Here is a 12,884-nt window from a genome sequence, read left to right as displayed (position 1 = left end):
CAGATTCCGCCAGGTTTTCCAAGGAAGGTGCTTCTTCCGCTGGACACCTGTGTGTGATAGCACATTACACTTAGTTGTCACATGGCTTTCGTTTCCGTGACACTTCTTTTGTCTTTCCTAATTGTTGAAGATGTTGACAATTTTGAAGAATACTAGCAACCGATAATTGTAGACTGTCTCTCAGTTCACATGTATCTGATGCTTTCTCGTGTGTAGATAGGAGTTGTGCTCTCTTTTTGGGCAAAAACGCCAGGGATGGGAAATTGATCACGTCATACCCTGCTCTGTGCCTCCCAGGCAGACAGCGTGGTCAGCTCTCAAGGCTCTGGACTGAGAAGTCTCCTGATTCTTCCTCCAACGTTCCTCCAACAACGGCACTCATGCCTGTCCCTCCCCCTGAATAGATTTTTTACAAAATCTCTTCCTTTTCTCCAACAACAACACATTTTCACCAATGCCCTAAGTTTCAGTGCGCTATTTATCTTTCGGCCTAGACATGAAGGTTGTTATTCAATATGGATAATAGGGGTCATGATCTGAGCCTTGCTCCGGCTCCTCTCGTGGTGGCTGCTGTTCCTTTGCTCCTGGTGTGTACCATCAAGGGAACTTTACACGGCAAGGACTCTCTCCAATCCTCTCTGTGATGCATCTTTAAGGTCCATGCCAGAAAAGCCTTGTTCCGACTCCTCTCACAGTTCTGGAGTAGAAGGAAACTGAACCACTCTCTTTCAGCATACACAAAGATAAACTCAAAACGGATGAAAGATCTAAACGTGAGAAAAGTTTCCACCAAAATCCTAGAGGAGAATACAGGCAACACCCTTTTTGAACTTGGCTACAGTAACCTCTTGCAAGATACAACCATGAAGGCAAGAGAAACAAAAGCAAAAATGAACTATTGGGACTTCATCAAGATAAGAAGCTTTTGCACAGCAAAGGATACAGGTAACAAAACTAAGATACAATCTACAGAATGGGAGAAGATATTTGCAAATGACCTATCAGATAAAGGGCTAGTTTCCAAGATCTATGAAGAACTTATTAAACTCAACACCAAAGAAACAAACAATCCAATCATGAAATGGGCAAAAGACATGAAGAGAGATCTCACAGAGGAAGACATAGACATGGCCAACATGCACATGAGAAAATGCTCCGCATCACTTGCCATCAGGGACATACAAATCAAAAAACAATGAGATACCACCTCACACCAGTGAGAATGGGGAACATTACCAAGGCAGGAAACAACCAATGTTGGAGAGGATGCGGAGAAAAGCGAACCCTCTTACACTCTTTGTGGGAATGTGAACTGGTGCAGCCACTCTGGAAAACTGTGTGGAGGTTCCTCAAAGAGTTGCAAATAGACCTGCCCTACGACCCAGCAATTGCACTGTTGGAGTTTACCCCAAAGACTCAGATGCAATGAAACGCCGGGACACCAGCACTCCGATGTTTCTAACAGCAATGTGCACAATAGCCAAACTGTGGAAGGAGCCTCAGTGTCCATCGAAAGATGAATGGATAAAGAAGATGTGGTTTATGTATACAATGGAATATTACTCAGCCATTATAAACGACAAATACTACCCACCATTTGCTTCAACGAGGATGGAACTGGAGGGTATTATGCTGAGTTAAATATGTCAATCAGAGAAGGACAAACAGTGTATGTTCTCATTCATTTGGGGAATCTAAATAATAGTGAAAGGGAATATAAAGGAAGGGAGAAGAAATGTGTGGAAAATATCAGAAAGGGAGATAGAACATAAAGACTCTTAACTCTGGGAAACAAACTAGGGGTGGTGCAAGGGGAGGATGGAGGGGGATGGGAATTAATGGGTGACTGGTTCTGAGGGGGGCACTTGATGCGATGAGCACTGGGTGTTATTCTGTATGTTGGTAAATTGAACACCAATAAAAAATTAAATTATTAAAAAAAATAAATAAATAAAATAAATAAAAAAATAAAAAAATAAAATAAATAAAAAAACCTTGAATCCAAAAAAAATATTATACCTGAATAGACAAAAATGTATATATATGGACTAACTGGTCAGGCAACAAACCTAAGACTTATTTATAGTTGTCAACCTGGACTACAGTCCTTCTGCATCAGCTCTTGCTCAATCTGTTCTCCACACTGATAGGAGCACATAGAAAATGTATTTGTAGCAAAAAGAAAAAAAAGAAAAAGAAAGAAAATGAAGTTGTCAAAATGGCAAATGTCATGGATCACCATGAGCTGGGGAATTGCAAGTTGCAGCTTGAGTTTGTGCATGAATTACACTAGACTTTTTATCCAAAATGACAGTACAGACATACCTCAGAGATATGGAAGGTTTGGTTCCAGACCACTGCAACAAAATAAATATTACAACAAAGCAAGCCAAGTGAGTTTTTTGGTTTCCCAGGGCACATCAGAGTTATGTTTATACTTCTAGTCTATTAAGTGTGTCATAGAATTATGTCTTTTGTTTTTTTTAAAGATTTATTTATTTATTTATTTATTTATATATTTATTTATTTATTCATGAAAGACAGAGAGAGAGAAAGAGAGAGAGAGAGAGAGGCAGAGACACAGGCAGGCGGAGATGCAGGCTCCATGCCAGGAGCCTGACGCGGGACTCGATCCCAGGATCGAGTGGGCCAAAGGGAGGTGCCAAACCTCTGAGCCACCCAGGGATCCCCTTAAAAATAATGTGTGCAACTTAATTTAAACGTGCGTTAGGCTAACAGTCGCTAACTATCGCTGAGTTTTTAGTACGTCACAATCATTAAAAACAGATGACCATAACAAATATAGTAATACTGAAAAAGTTTGAAAGGTTGCACAATTAACAAAATGTGACACACACAGATACATGATGAGCAAATGGTATTGGAAAATTGGTGTGCAAAAGTTTCTTATCTTGATGAAGTCCCAATAGTTCATTTCTGCTTTTGTTTCTTTTGCATTCCTGGATGTATCTTGCAAGAAGTTACTGTGGTGAGTTCAAAAAGGGTGTTGCCTGTGTTCTCCTCTAGGATTTTGATGGAATCTTGTCTCACATTTAGATCTTTCATCCATTTTGAGTTTGTCTTTGTGTATGGTGTAAGAGAAGGGTCCAGTAGTGAAAGGGAATATGAGGGAAGGGAGAAGAAATGTGTGGGAAATATCAGAAAGGGAGACAGAACGTAAAGACTGCTAACTCTGGGAAACGAACTAGGGGTGGTAGAAGGGGAGGAGGGCGGGGGCTGGGAGTGAATGGGTGACGGGCACTGGGGGTTATTCTGTATGTTAGTAAATTGAACACCAATAAAAAATAAATTAAAAAAAAAGAAAATTGGTGCTTGTTAGACATCTCAACACAAGATTGCCAGAAAAGTTCAATTTGTGAGGAACACAATATCTGTAAAGCACAATAAAAAGGAGTGCAATAAAACAAAACCTGCCCATAAAGTATATGAAGTATATGCCTACCTAAATGATCAGAAAGTTGTGGACTCTGATACCTGGCTTCTTCTACCTTAAATGCCAGGAAAATTACAAATTCCGGATCCTTTATCATAAGGTAACACCACATAAATGTCTCAGGTAAGAGACCCAGTTGAATATCACAATTCCATCATATTTTCAATGTTTTCCAAAGCTTTGGAAAGTATGAGTTGGAAGACTGTCCTAAATCTCCCCATGGTAGTAGAATAAGAGTTCAATATCACTACACAAATGCCGGTAACAGTCCAGTCAGAAGTTAACAGTTTAGTCTCAGATGTGCTCAAAAATCACCATGCCAAGGATATGGTAGCTGCCCAGCACGGAGGAGCTTGTGCAATCATTGGAAAATGCAGCTTCTGAATAGATTGGATGAGACAAATAGTGTCTAATTATACCTTTAAAAAGACAAGATAATCACACCCTATTGGCCATTTTATGGGACTGACTTATCTCCAAGATTGGGAAGTTGGTTTAATGAAGTGTGGGAAACTCTACTTGAATTCGTTCTTTCCTGCCTGTTATTCTTGTTCTATCCTATATTCTTCTCTTCCTTTACAGTTCTCTTCCCACCCAAATCTTTTCTCCACAGTCCTTGACTGGATTTTTTAATATGTGGACTTCATGAAGTTTCAGCCAGGAGAACTGTGAGAGATCGGAATATGCCACCCCAAAATATACCACCCTGGCATGAGTACTAGCTTGAATTGAAGGCAATGGAGCAAAGGTAGACATAGGATGAGTTCTCTGGCCTCCCCCATCTGCCTGAAGACAGATCATAAATCTCTTTTGTGATCCTGTCCCTGCCACGCTGTCACACTTACCCCCGGAGAAGAGCCGGCACTGAAAAAGAGCCTATGTGGGCAAACCTTACTAATGAGCCTTTGTCTACCATGAGTTAACCAATATATTTGCCTTTCCATAACCTGTCACCCTTTGAAGCTCAAAGTCCCTTTCATTTGTCTTGTCACTTTTCTTTAAATTGGATCCTCTTTTGCTCTAATGATGCATAAAAGCCTCCAACCTCAATGGTTTGCTGCTTGTTTTGTTTTTGTTTTGTTTTGTTTTGTTTTGTTTTGTTTTGGTCTGGTTTGGTTTGGTTTGGTTTGGTTTGGTTTGGTTTTGGTGTGTGTGGGTGGGGGGGAGAGGAGGTCCTCTTCTCTCTAAAGCTCCCCCTCATGAGATAAACCTTTAACATTAATTAAACCTGTATGCCTTTTCTCCTGCTAATTGCGTGCTGTCAGTTTACTTTGTAAATCTAGACATTGAACAAGAGGATAGAGAAAACATTTTCTTCTCCTACAGGATCAACCAGCCAATCCCATTAAACTAATTAGTTTGGCAAAAAGTCTTCAAAGGTATCAGAGCTTGGTCATCAGGAATCTTGTTTCCTATAAGTATCTGATTAAGAGTACTCAGTGAGGGTATTTTCCATATCTCTCTTGCCACTTTATTTGTGCTCTCTTTCCCACTGGAAATAGTCATTATTGCCTTCAAATCTAATCTCATTAGGGAACAAACTTTAAGAAACATCTTTAAGGTTCTAGTCCTCTATGTCTACACTCATTACCCAAATTTGTATTAGTCAGTCAGAAACACTGTGCTAGTAGGATGTGTTTACGGAAACAAAGAGGGGGTGGGGAGAGAGAGATTTTAAGAATTGGTTCACATGATTGTACAGGCTAGCAAGACTGAAGAGACCAAAATGGTTCACATGATTGTACAGGCTAGCGAGACTGAAGAGACCAAAATCTGTGGGCACGCTGGAGACTGAGGGAAGTCTGCACCCAAAAGTAGCCTGGAGGCAGAATGCCTTCTTCTCTGGGGAACCTCTGCCTTTTTTCTTTAGGCTTTCAGCTGACTAAAGGAGACTTGCTCGTTTAATGGGTGATCATTCAGAGTCTACTGAGGTAAATGTAAAAACTAAAAATGTAAGAAAGGTAAATGTGTAATCATAACCAAAACATTCCTTCACAGCAACATCTAGGCTAGTGTTGATTAAACAGCTGAGTACCATGGCCTCCTCAAGATGACACATAAGATTAACCATGACCACATTCATCTTGATAAGTGAGGTTTATGGAGGAGGTTGACCTGGGAAGAGGATTATGCGACGTGTACTAAAACCTGGTTGGCAGAAGCAAGCCCAGCATGTGGAGAGATTTGCTACAGTAAGATGTCATGAATACAAAGCCAAAGCTGAGTTTCTGGTGGGAGTGTGAGACAAGTCTCTATGTTCTGTCTCCAAAGCCTGTGTGCAATTGCATGATCACTTAAGTACCCCCCTTAGAGAAGCAACAAAAGATTACGTGTTAACCCCAAAGGTGAAGATGAATTGTAGTTGACTTTTGACGCTTTTTTTACTGACTGAGCAGACCTGGTTAGCCAAGTCTGTAACTCCAAGCCATTTAGTACTCATGTCATTGTGAATGCATTTGATTAGGGACCATATCTGGTTAGAGTTGCTGTAATAAAGGGAACATGTTTTTGTTGTTGTTGTTGTTTTTGTTTCGTTTTGTTTTGTTTTTCAACAGCTACTTCCAGTTGTTAGCATGGCTTCAAGTGCAGGACTTACAAAGGAATTGGAGGTTGAGATTTAGGAATCCGTAGCCTTCCTTAACTAAGTGAGCTGTGACAGGCTATAATTTTTTAGTGCCTTGTTTCAATCAGTTCTATGGAGTGTTGACCTTCTGCATCAGTAAGCGAAGGTTCATTGGTCCCGCTGGGTGGAGCCCACCAGTACTGTAGAGCCATAGTTTTACTCCATGAAGTTACCTGCTGGGTGAGTAGGCAAAAAGGGTCAGTTTCATGGATGAACCAGGAGAGACACATGTTTTAGCAAAATCAGGTGCATTTTCATAGTTAAGAGGATGATTACTCCTTTAATTAGTCTTTCTTTTTTAAAATAATAAATTTATTTTTTAATTGGTGTTCAATTTGCCAACATACAGAATAACACCCAGTGCTCATCCTGTCAAGTGCCCCCCTCAGTGCCCGTCACCCATTCAACCCCACCGCCTGCTCTCTTCCCCTTCCACCACCCCTAGTTCGTTTCCCAGAGTTAAGAGTCTTTATGTTCTGTCTCCCTTTCTGATATTTCCTACCCATTTCTTCTCCTTTCCCTTCTATTCCCTTACACTATTATTTATATTCCCCAAATGAATGAGAACATATAACGTTTGTCCTTCTCCGATTGACTCATTTCACTCAGCATAATACCCTCCAGTTCCATCCACATTGAAGCAAATGGTACGTATTTTTCATTTCTAATGGCTGAGAAATATTCCATTGTATACATAAACCACATCTTCTTTATCCATTCATCTTTCGATGGACACCGAGGCTCCTTCCACAGTTTGGTATTGTGGACATTGCTGCTAGAAACATCGGGGTGCAGGTGTCCCGGCGTTTCATGGCATCTGTGCCTTTGGGGTAAACCCCACCAGTGCAATTGCTGGGTCGTAGGGCAGGTCTATTTGTAACTCTTTGAAGAACCTCCACACAGTTTTCCAGAGTGGCTGCACCATTTCACATTCCCACCAGCAGTGTAAGAGGGTTCCCCTTTCTCCGCATCCTCTCCAACATTTGTGGTTTCCTGCCTTGCTAATGTTCCCCATTCTCACTGGTATGAGGTGGTATCTCCTTGTGGTTTTGATTTGTATGTCCCTGATGGCAAGTGATGCAGAGCATTTCCTCATGTGCGTGTTGGCCATGTCTATGTCTTCCTCTGTGAGATCTCTCTTCATGTCTTTTGCCCATTTCATGATTGGATTGTTTGTTTCTTTGGTATTGAGTTTAATATGTTCTTTATAGATCTTGGATACTAGCCCTTTATCTGATAAGTCACTTGCAAATATCTTCTCCCATTCTGTAGATTGTCTTTTCATTTTGTGGACTGTTTCTTTGGCTTTGCAAAACCTTCTTATCTTGATGAAGTCCCAATAATTCATTTTTGCTTTTGTTTCTCTTGCCTTCATGGTTGTATCTTGCAAGAAGTTACTGTGGCCAGTTCAAAAAGGGTGTTGCCTGTGTTCTCCTCTAGGATTTTGATGGAATCTTGTCTCACATTTAGATCTTTCATCCATTTTCAGTTTATCTTTGTGTATGGTGAAAGAGAGTGGTCTAGTTTCATTCTTCTGCATGTGGATGTCCAATTTTCCCAGCACCATTTATTGAAGAGACTGTCTTTCTTCCAGTGTCGAATATTAGTTGAGCATAAAGTTCAGGGTCCACTTCTGGATTCTCTGTTCTGTTCCATTAATCTATGTGTCTGTTTTTGTGTCAGTACCACACTGTCTTGATGACCATATAATTAGTCTTTCTGAAAAGTTGTTCGCAACATTTCTCACAGGATGTTCTTAAAGACTGAGTGCTTTCTGGGATTGTGGAGGTTTGGGATCCACGCCCAACACAATGACACAATGTTGCTTATTTTTTGGAGCCAAAATGTACAGTTGATGTGGTTTAGGGGGGAAAAAGTCTGTGTGGCCACCAAATTCCTGTGTGCAGCCGGTCCCCATCCCTGGCAAAGATCAGGTCCCTGACACTGATGCAGAATGTAAGGCTGCCTCTAAAGGAGAATCCTGTCATGGATTGCAATGTAATCATAGTAAATATTGGAATTGCTCCAATGATTTACCAGAGATCATCCAATCTCGAACCCTTCTCTCCCCCAGGACCCAGGATAACCTCTCTTATTATTCTCAGGATTCACGCTTAAGTGGGAACTTGACTGGTATGTTTGGTCTAGGAGGAAGGCAGCAGCACTTTAGAGAGTAATTTTGATTTAGGCTGGATGAGGTATTGTTGTAGAATTAACAGGCAACATTTGTCTCTGATTTTGTCTTTCATGAGTTTATGAGCAAAGGGGGAAAAAACAGACTTCACTGCACTTCTAGGGTTTCATTTTGTTCTTTTTTTTATAAATTTATTTTTTATTGGTGTTCAATTTGTCTACATATAGAATAACACCCAGTGCTCATTCCGTCAAGTGCCCACCTCAGTGCCCGTCATCATTTTGTTCTTCGTTTTAAACAAACAAAGAAACAAACAAGCAGATAAACAGAGACCAACAAACAGAACACGGCAGATAGATATTGTGTCAGTAACAATGGGAGTTTTCTTTGGAAAGTTTGGTCTCTTGAATTGTATCCGCATTAGCCATCACTGCCAGGAAGAGGAACTGTATCAGGCGCCCCCAATGAGAAACAACTGCTTGGACTCACGACTCATTTAAGCTTCCACTAACTTGCCTGTCTGCCTGCCTGCCTCAATGTCCACCCAGATAAGCCCACTCTAACTAACATCCTCAGCTGACAGAGATCAGGAGATCTTTGGCCTGAGCTACTACTTTGCACTGCCTGCACCATTATGAGGATTTTAATGGACTTTAGTGGGATAGGTAACCAAGTCATAGAAAGCCACATCAATGAATTAAGTCTATATCAGGGTACCCTGACATGTACCATGTCTACCTGATCTGGGAAACAGAGGCAAAAGAAAACTCAAGTTTCCTTACTATTTACAGTCCACTGACAAGTCCTTAAATGTTTCAAGGCAGAGTGACCTTCCTCTAGGAACTCAGCTGCCTGCATGTCAATTCCTGTGTAAGGGCAAAAGACAGTCCATAGCCCAACCCCCAGGATCCTGTAGGCCTCCTTTAACATATAAAAGTTCCTTTGGAGACTTCCTTTATCTCTACTCCCCAAAATATATGTTGGTGATCATCCCCCAAGCGTTTGACCCAGTGATATACATCTGAAAGGTCTCATCACTAAGGGTTTATTAGACAGTAATAAATGACACTTTCCCAACAATAGCTAGTCCCTCAAGGTCTGGAATCTTTGCTTCCAAAATAACTTACTTATGCTCTCCCTAACCTTTTCCTCACTTGAAGTATATAACAGGTCACTCCTCATGACCCCAGTGCAGCTCTTTCTGCCCATGGGTCCTGTCCCCATGCTTCAGTAAAACTACCTTTTTGCACCATAGTTGTCTCGGAATGCTCTCTTGGCCCATAGTCCCAAATCGTAACATCTTTCCTACATCGTTTGGCACCCAAACTTGGGGCTTTGAGTCTTTTCACCTGGACTCTGAGCTCTGGTGTAAACTTGGTGGTACTTTCTCTTCTCTTCTCTTCTCTTCTCTTCTCTTCTCTTCTCTTCTCTTCTCTTCTCTTCTCTTCTCTTCTCTTCTCTTCTCTTCTTTTCTCTTCTCTTCTCTTCTCTTCTCTTCTCTTCTCTTCTCCTCTCCTCTCCTCTCCTCTCCTCTCCTCTCCTCTCCTCTCCTCTCCTCTCCTCTCCTCTCCTCTCCTCTCCTCTCCTCTCCTCTCCTCTCCTCTCCTCTCCTCTCCTCTCCTCTCCTCTCCTCTCCTCTCCTCTCCTCTTCTCCTCTCCTTTCCTCTCCTCTCTCTACCATACCCTACCCTACCCTACCCTCCTACCCTACCCTACCCTACCCTACCCTCCCTTCCCTTCTCTTCTTCTTTACTCTCATTTCAGGGACTTTCCAGGGAGTACAGTCTTATGGTCTTATTGGAACACTTTCACATTGATTGCTCAGGCTACAAACTTCTACCCCAAGACTACTCGGTGGGGAGGAGAAAGCCTGCCTTTTGGCTGGAAGCGAGTACCGTGGCTGGGATGATAATAAGACTTACATACTTGATGCTCTCTCTCTATTCCTTGTCCTTATACAAAATTGTCTGTCTGGGGCACAGGACAGCCACCTAAATCACCAGGATACCTGCCAATCTTAGGACTCCTGTGTGAGGTTTCCTCCTCATTTGGTCCAATGTGATCCCTTTCACATCCCTGGTCTAGCTGGTTCTGACCACAGGATATCCACTCAGAGCTGGCTAAAACCAGTACTGGATTGAATTAAAACCTGACTAGGGACCATTTCCTAGAGAGGTTGGCTGTAAAGACCACAGGTGTTGGAATGTCCTTTAGACCATGATGGATTTCTAATTCTACTGTCTTCTGTCAATGTCCTCTACTAATAACTACTAAAGCTAGAAAATTGGGTGATTTCTCCTTATAAAAGTTTCCCAATATTTTCCATGGGCTCTTGAAGGCAAGGAAAAGTAAGGCACAACCCTCCTGGCCAGGCAATAACAAGGCCTTCTGGCATGGATTGGGTGGTAGTTCAGTCCATTCACCAGGCACCCACCTGTAGCCTGGGATGCAATGGGGAAGACCTATGGGGACTTTTATGGCAGGATGCCTTCACGGTAAGGCAGGATGGTGATCCATAGCAATTTTTGGTAAAGACACACGTCCAGTTGCTTTTGACACATGGAACCTCTGACCTATCCTTCCTGGAATGCCACGTGGGAGTTGGGAGGGATTTTTGGTAATAGACCTTCTCTACTTCTCTAGGAGCATGACCTCAGTAGGCTTCTTCCTCAGTCCCCAAGGACTCTCTCTTGGGATGCCTTTTAGCCCCCGGGAAACAAGTCAGGTTGCAAAATTTAGGAAAGGACTGATCTCCTGTAACACAGTAGCATTTTTGGTTAGATCCCTTCTGCAGGCAACAGGGCTCTAATTCATGATCTGGACCTAAGGGCTTCTTGTAGAAGCCCTTGTTTGGTCAGTAACCAGTCTAGTAAACTCCCTCCTGACATACTGGATGATAATTATCTAAATAGGCCCCCTCCTGATAGATCCCAGGTTGGAGAAAGCACAGGCCATCCACAATGAAGGGGACACTGGCGCTCTGGCACTCTCTCTCCCACCCTCCCTCCCTCCGCCCCCCCGCCCCCATCTCTCTCTCACTGTTCTTCCTCCTAATAGATGTGGGGGCTTCTCCCTAATTTCCAGGCTAATGGCTATAATTGGAGCCAACTGTGGTTAGTCTATCTTGGGATAGGGACTTTGTGGAATATTCCCAAGCAACTGCCAAAACTCCTCTTGTTTCAGGGAAATTCCCTGTCTTCTCTGGCCTGATATGGACCACATATTTTCACTTTGGTGGAAAACAAAAACAAAAACAAAACAAAACACACCACAAACGACATCTACCACTCTGTCAGAGCTGATGAGGTTTTGAAACCAGACCCTCTTTCTCTGACTTCTGGCAGCACTCTGCCTCTTCTGTCTTCCCCTTCCCCTCCTCTTGTTTCTGCGCCACTTTGGTTGTGGCCTGCATACATCGCTCACTTCAGATTTCCCCACTGGTGCCCCAGGTAAAAACTGACAATGGGGAGTAAATTGACCTTTTAAGTGGACCCAGGTGGAATATATTTGCCCTTTAAACTAATTTAGGTTTGCTGGTTTAATTAAAATAGACATGTCTTTAGAGTTATCAGCATTAAATATGACACTTGTATTCTATCTAGATTTGCTGAAGATCAAATAAGCTTGTGTTATCTGCATTGCAATTTGTTAGCACACTTAAAGTGGTGGTTACTCTGATCTGCCTCAAAGTTTTCATGGGTAATTGTCAAGATAGCTTTCAAAGTATTTGGTAATCTGAAACTTTAAAGTTTTGCTTGGATGATAAATGGGACCAAATTCATTGGACATTTAGGTCTTTCCAAATAGAACAAAGTGCTAAAGCATTGATTAAAGGATGTAAGATTTGTGCTTTTGACTTCGTATTGTAAACACACTAAGGATATTGGAGGCTATTGGCAAAGATGCTTTGTGCTTAACTGATTCATAAATTTGCCATCTAGGGCAGCCCCGGTGGTGCAGCGGTTTAGCGCTGCCTGAAGCCCAGGGCGTGATCCTGGAGACCCTGGATCAAGTTCCACATCAGGCTTTCTGTATGATGCCTACTTCTCCCTCTGCCTGTGTCTCTGCCTCTCTCTCTCTCTCTCTCTCTCTTTCTCTCTCTGTCTCTATGAATAAATAAATAAAATATTTTTAAATAAATAAATAAATAAATAAATAAATAAATAAATTTGCCATCTAAAGAGATCTGGGATAACTGTCCACAGCTGGTTACTACTTGGTTTTCACTGGAGACTAAGGTTTCTAAGAGTTAAACTTCTGCTAATTAAGACTGATGGGCATCAGAGAAGCAGCTCTGTATGTGTAAGAACAATCAAAGGAAAGGGAAGACACTCTTGTTGAAGGTAAAAGAAAGTAGTTTTGTCCTGAATGAGACTGGTTGTTTGGAGAGAAGTGGTTTGGGACAAAATCTGGATATAAAAAGGTTTTTGTGAAGGGCAATCTTTGGGAAGGAATTTTATGTATGGTCAGGGCAGCACTAAGATCAAAATGAATGGATTTAAAAAGTACAGTGGTATAAGGTTGAAAGTCTGCTTTCTCTGTGTTAAAAATACAAAATTTTCTTGAGTTGTGGGTTTGCTCTTGATATGAAAATGTAAACAAAGTTGTTTTCTTTTCCCTTTGTCCTCCCAGAAAAAACAGTTTCTGTTTTGCCTTTATCGGGTCCTTGGTGA

Source organism: Canis aureus, unplaced genomic scaffold, assembly GCF_053574225.1.
Source record: "Canis aureus isolate CA01 unplaced genomic scaffold, VMU_Caureus_v.1.0 NW_027326476.1_RagTag, whole genome shotgun sequence".
Lineage (NCBI taxonomy): Eukaryota > Metazoa > Chordata > Mammalia > Carnivora > Canidae > Canis > Canis aureus.
The sequence above is the reverse complement of the archived record's forward strand: the minus strand, read 5'-3'. Positions refer to the sequence as shown.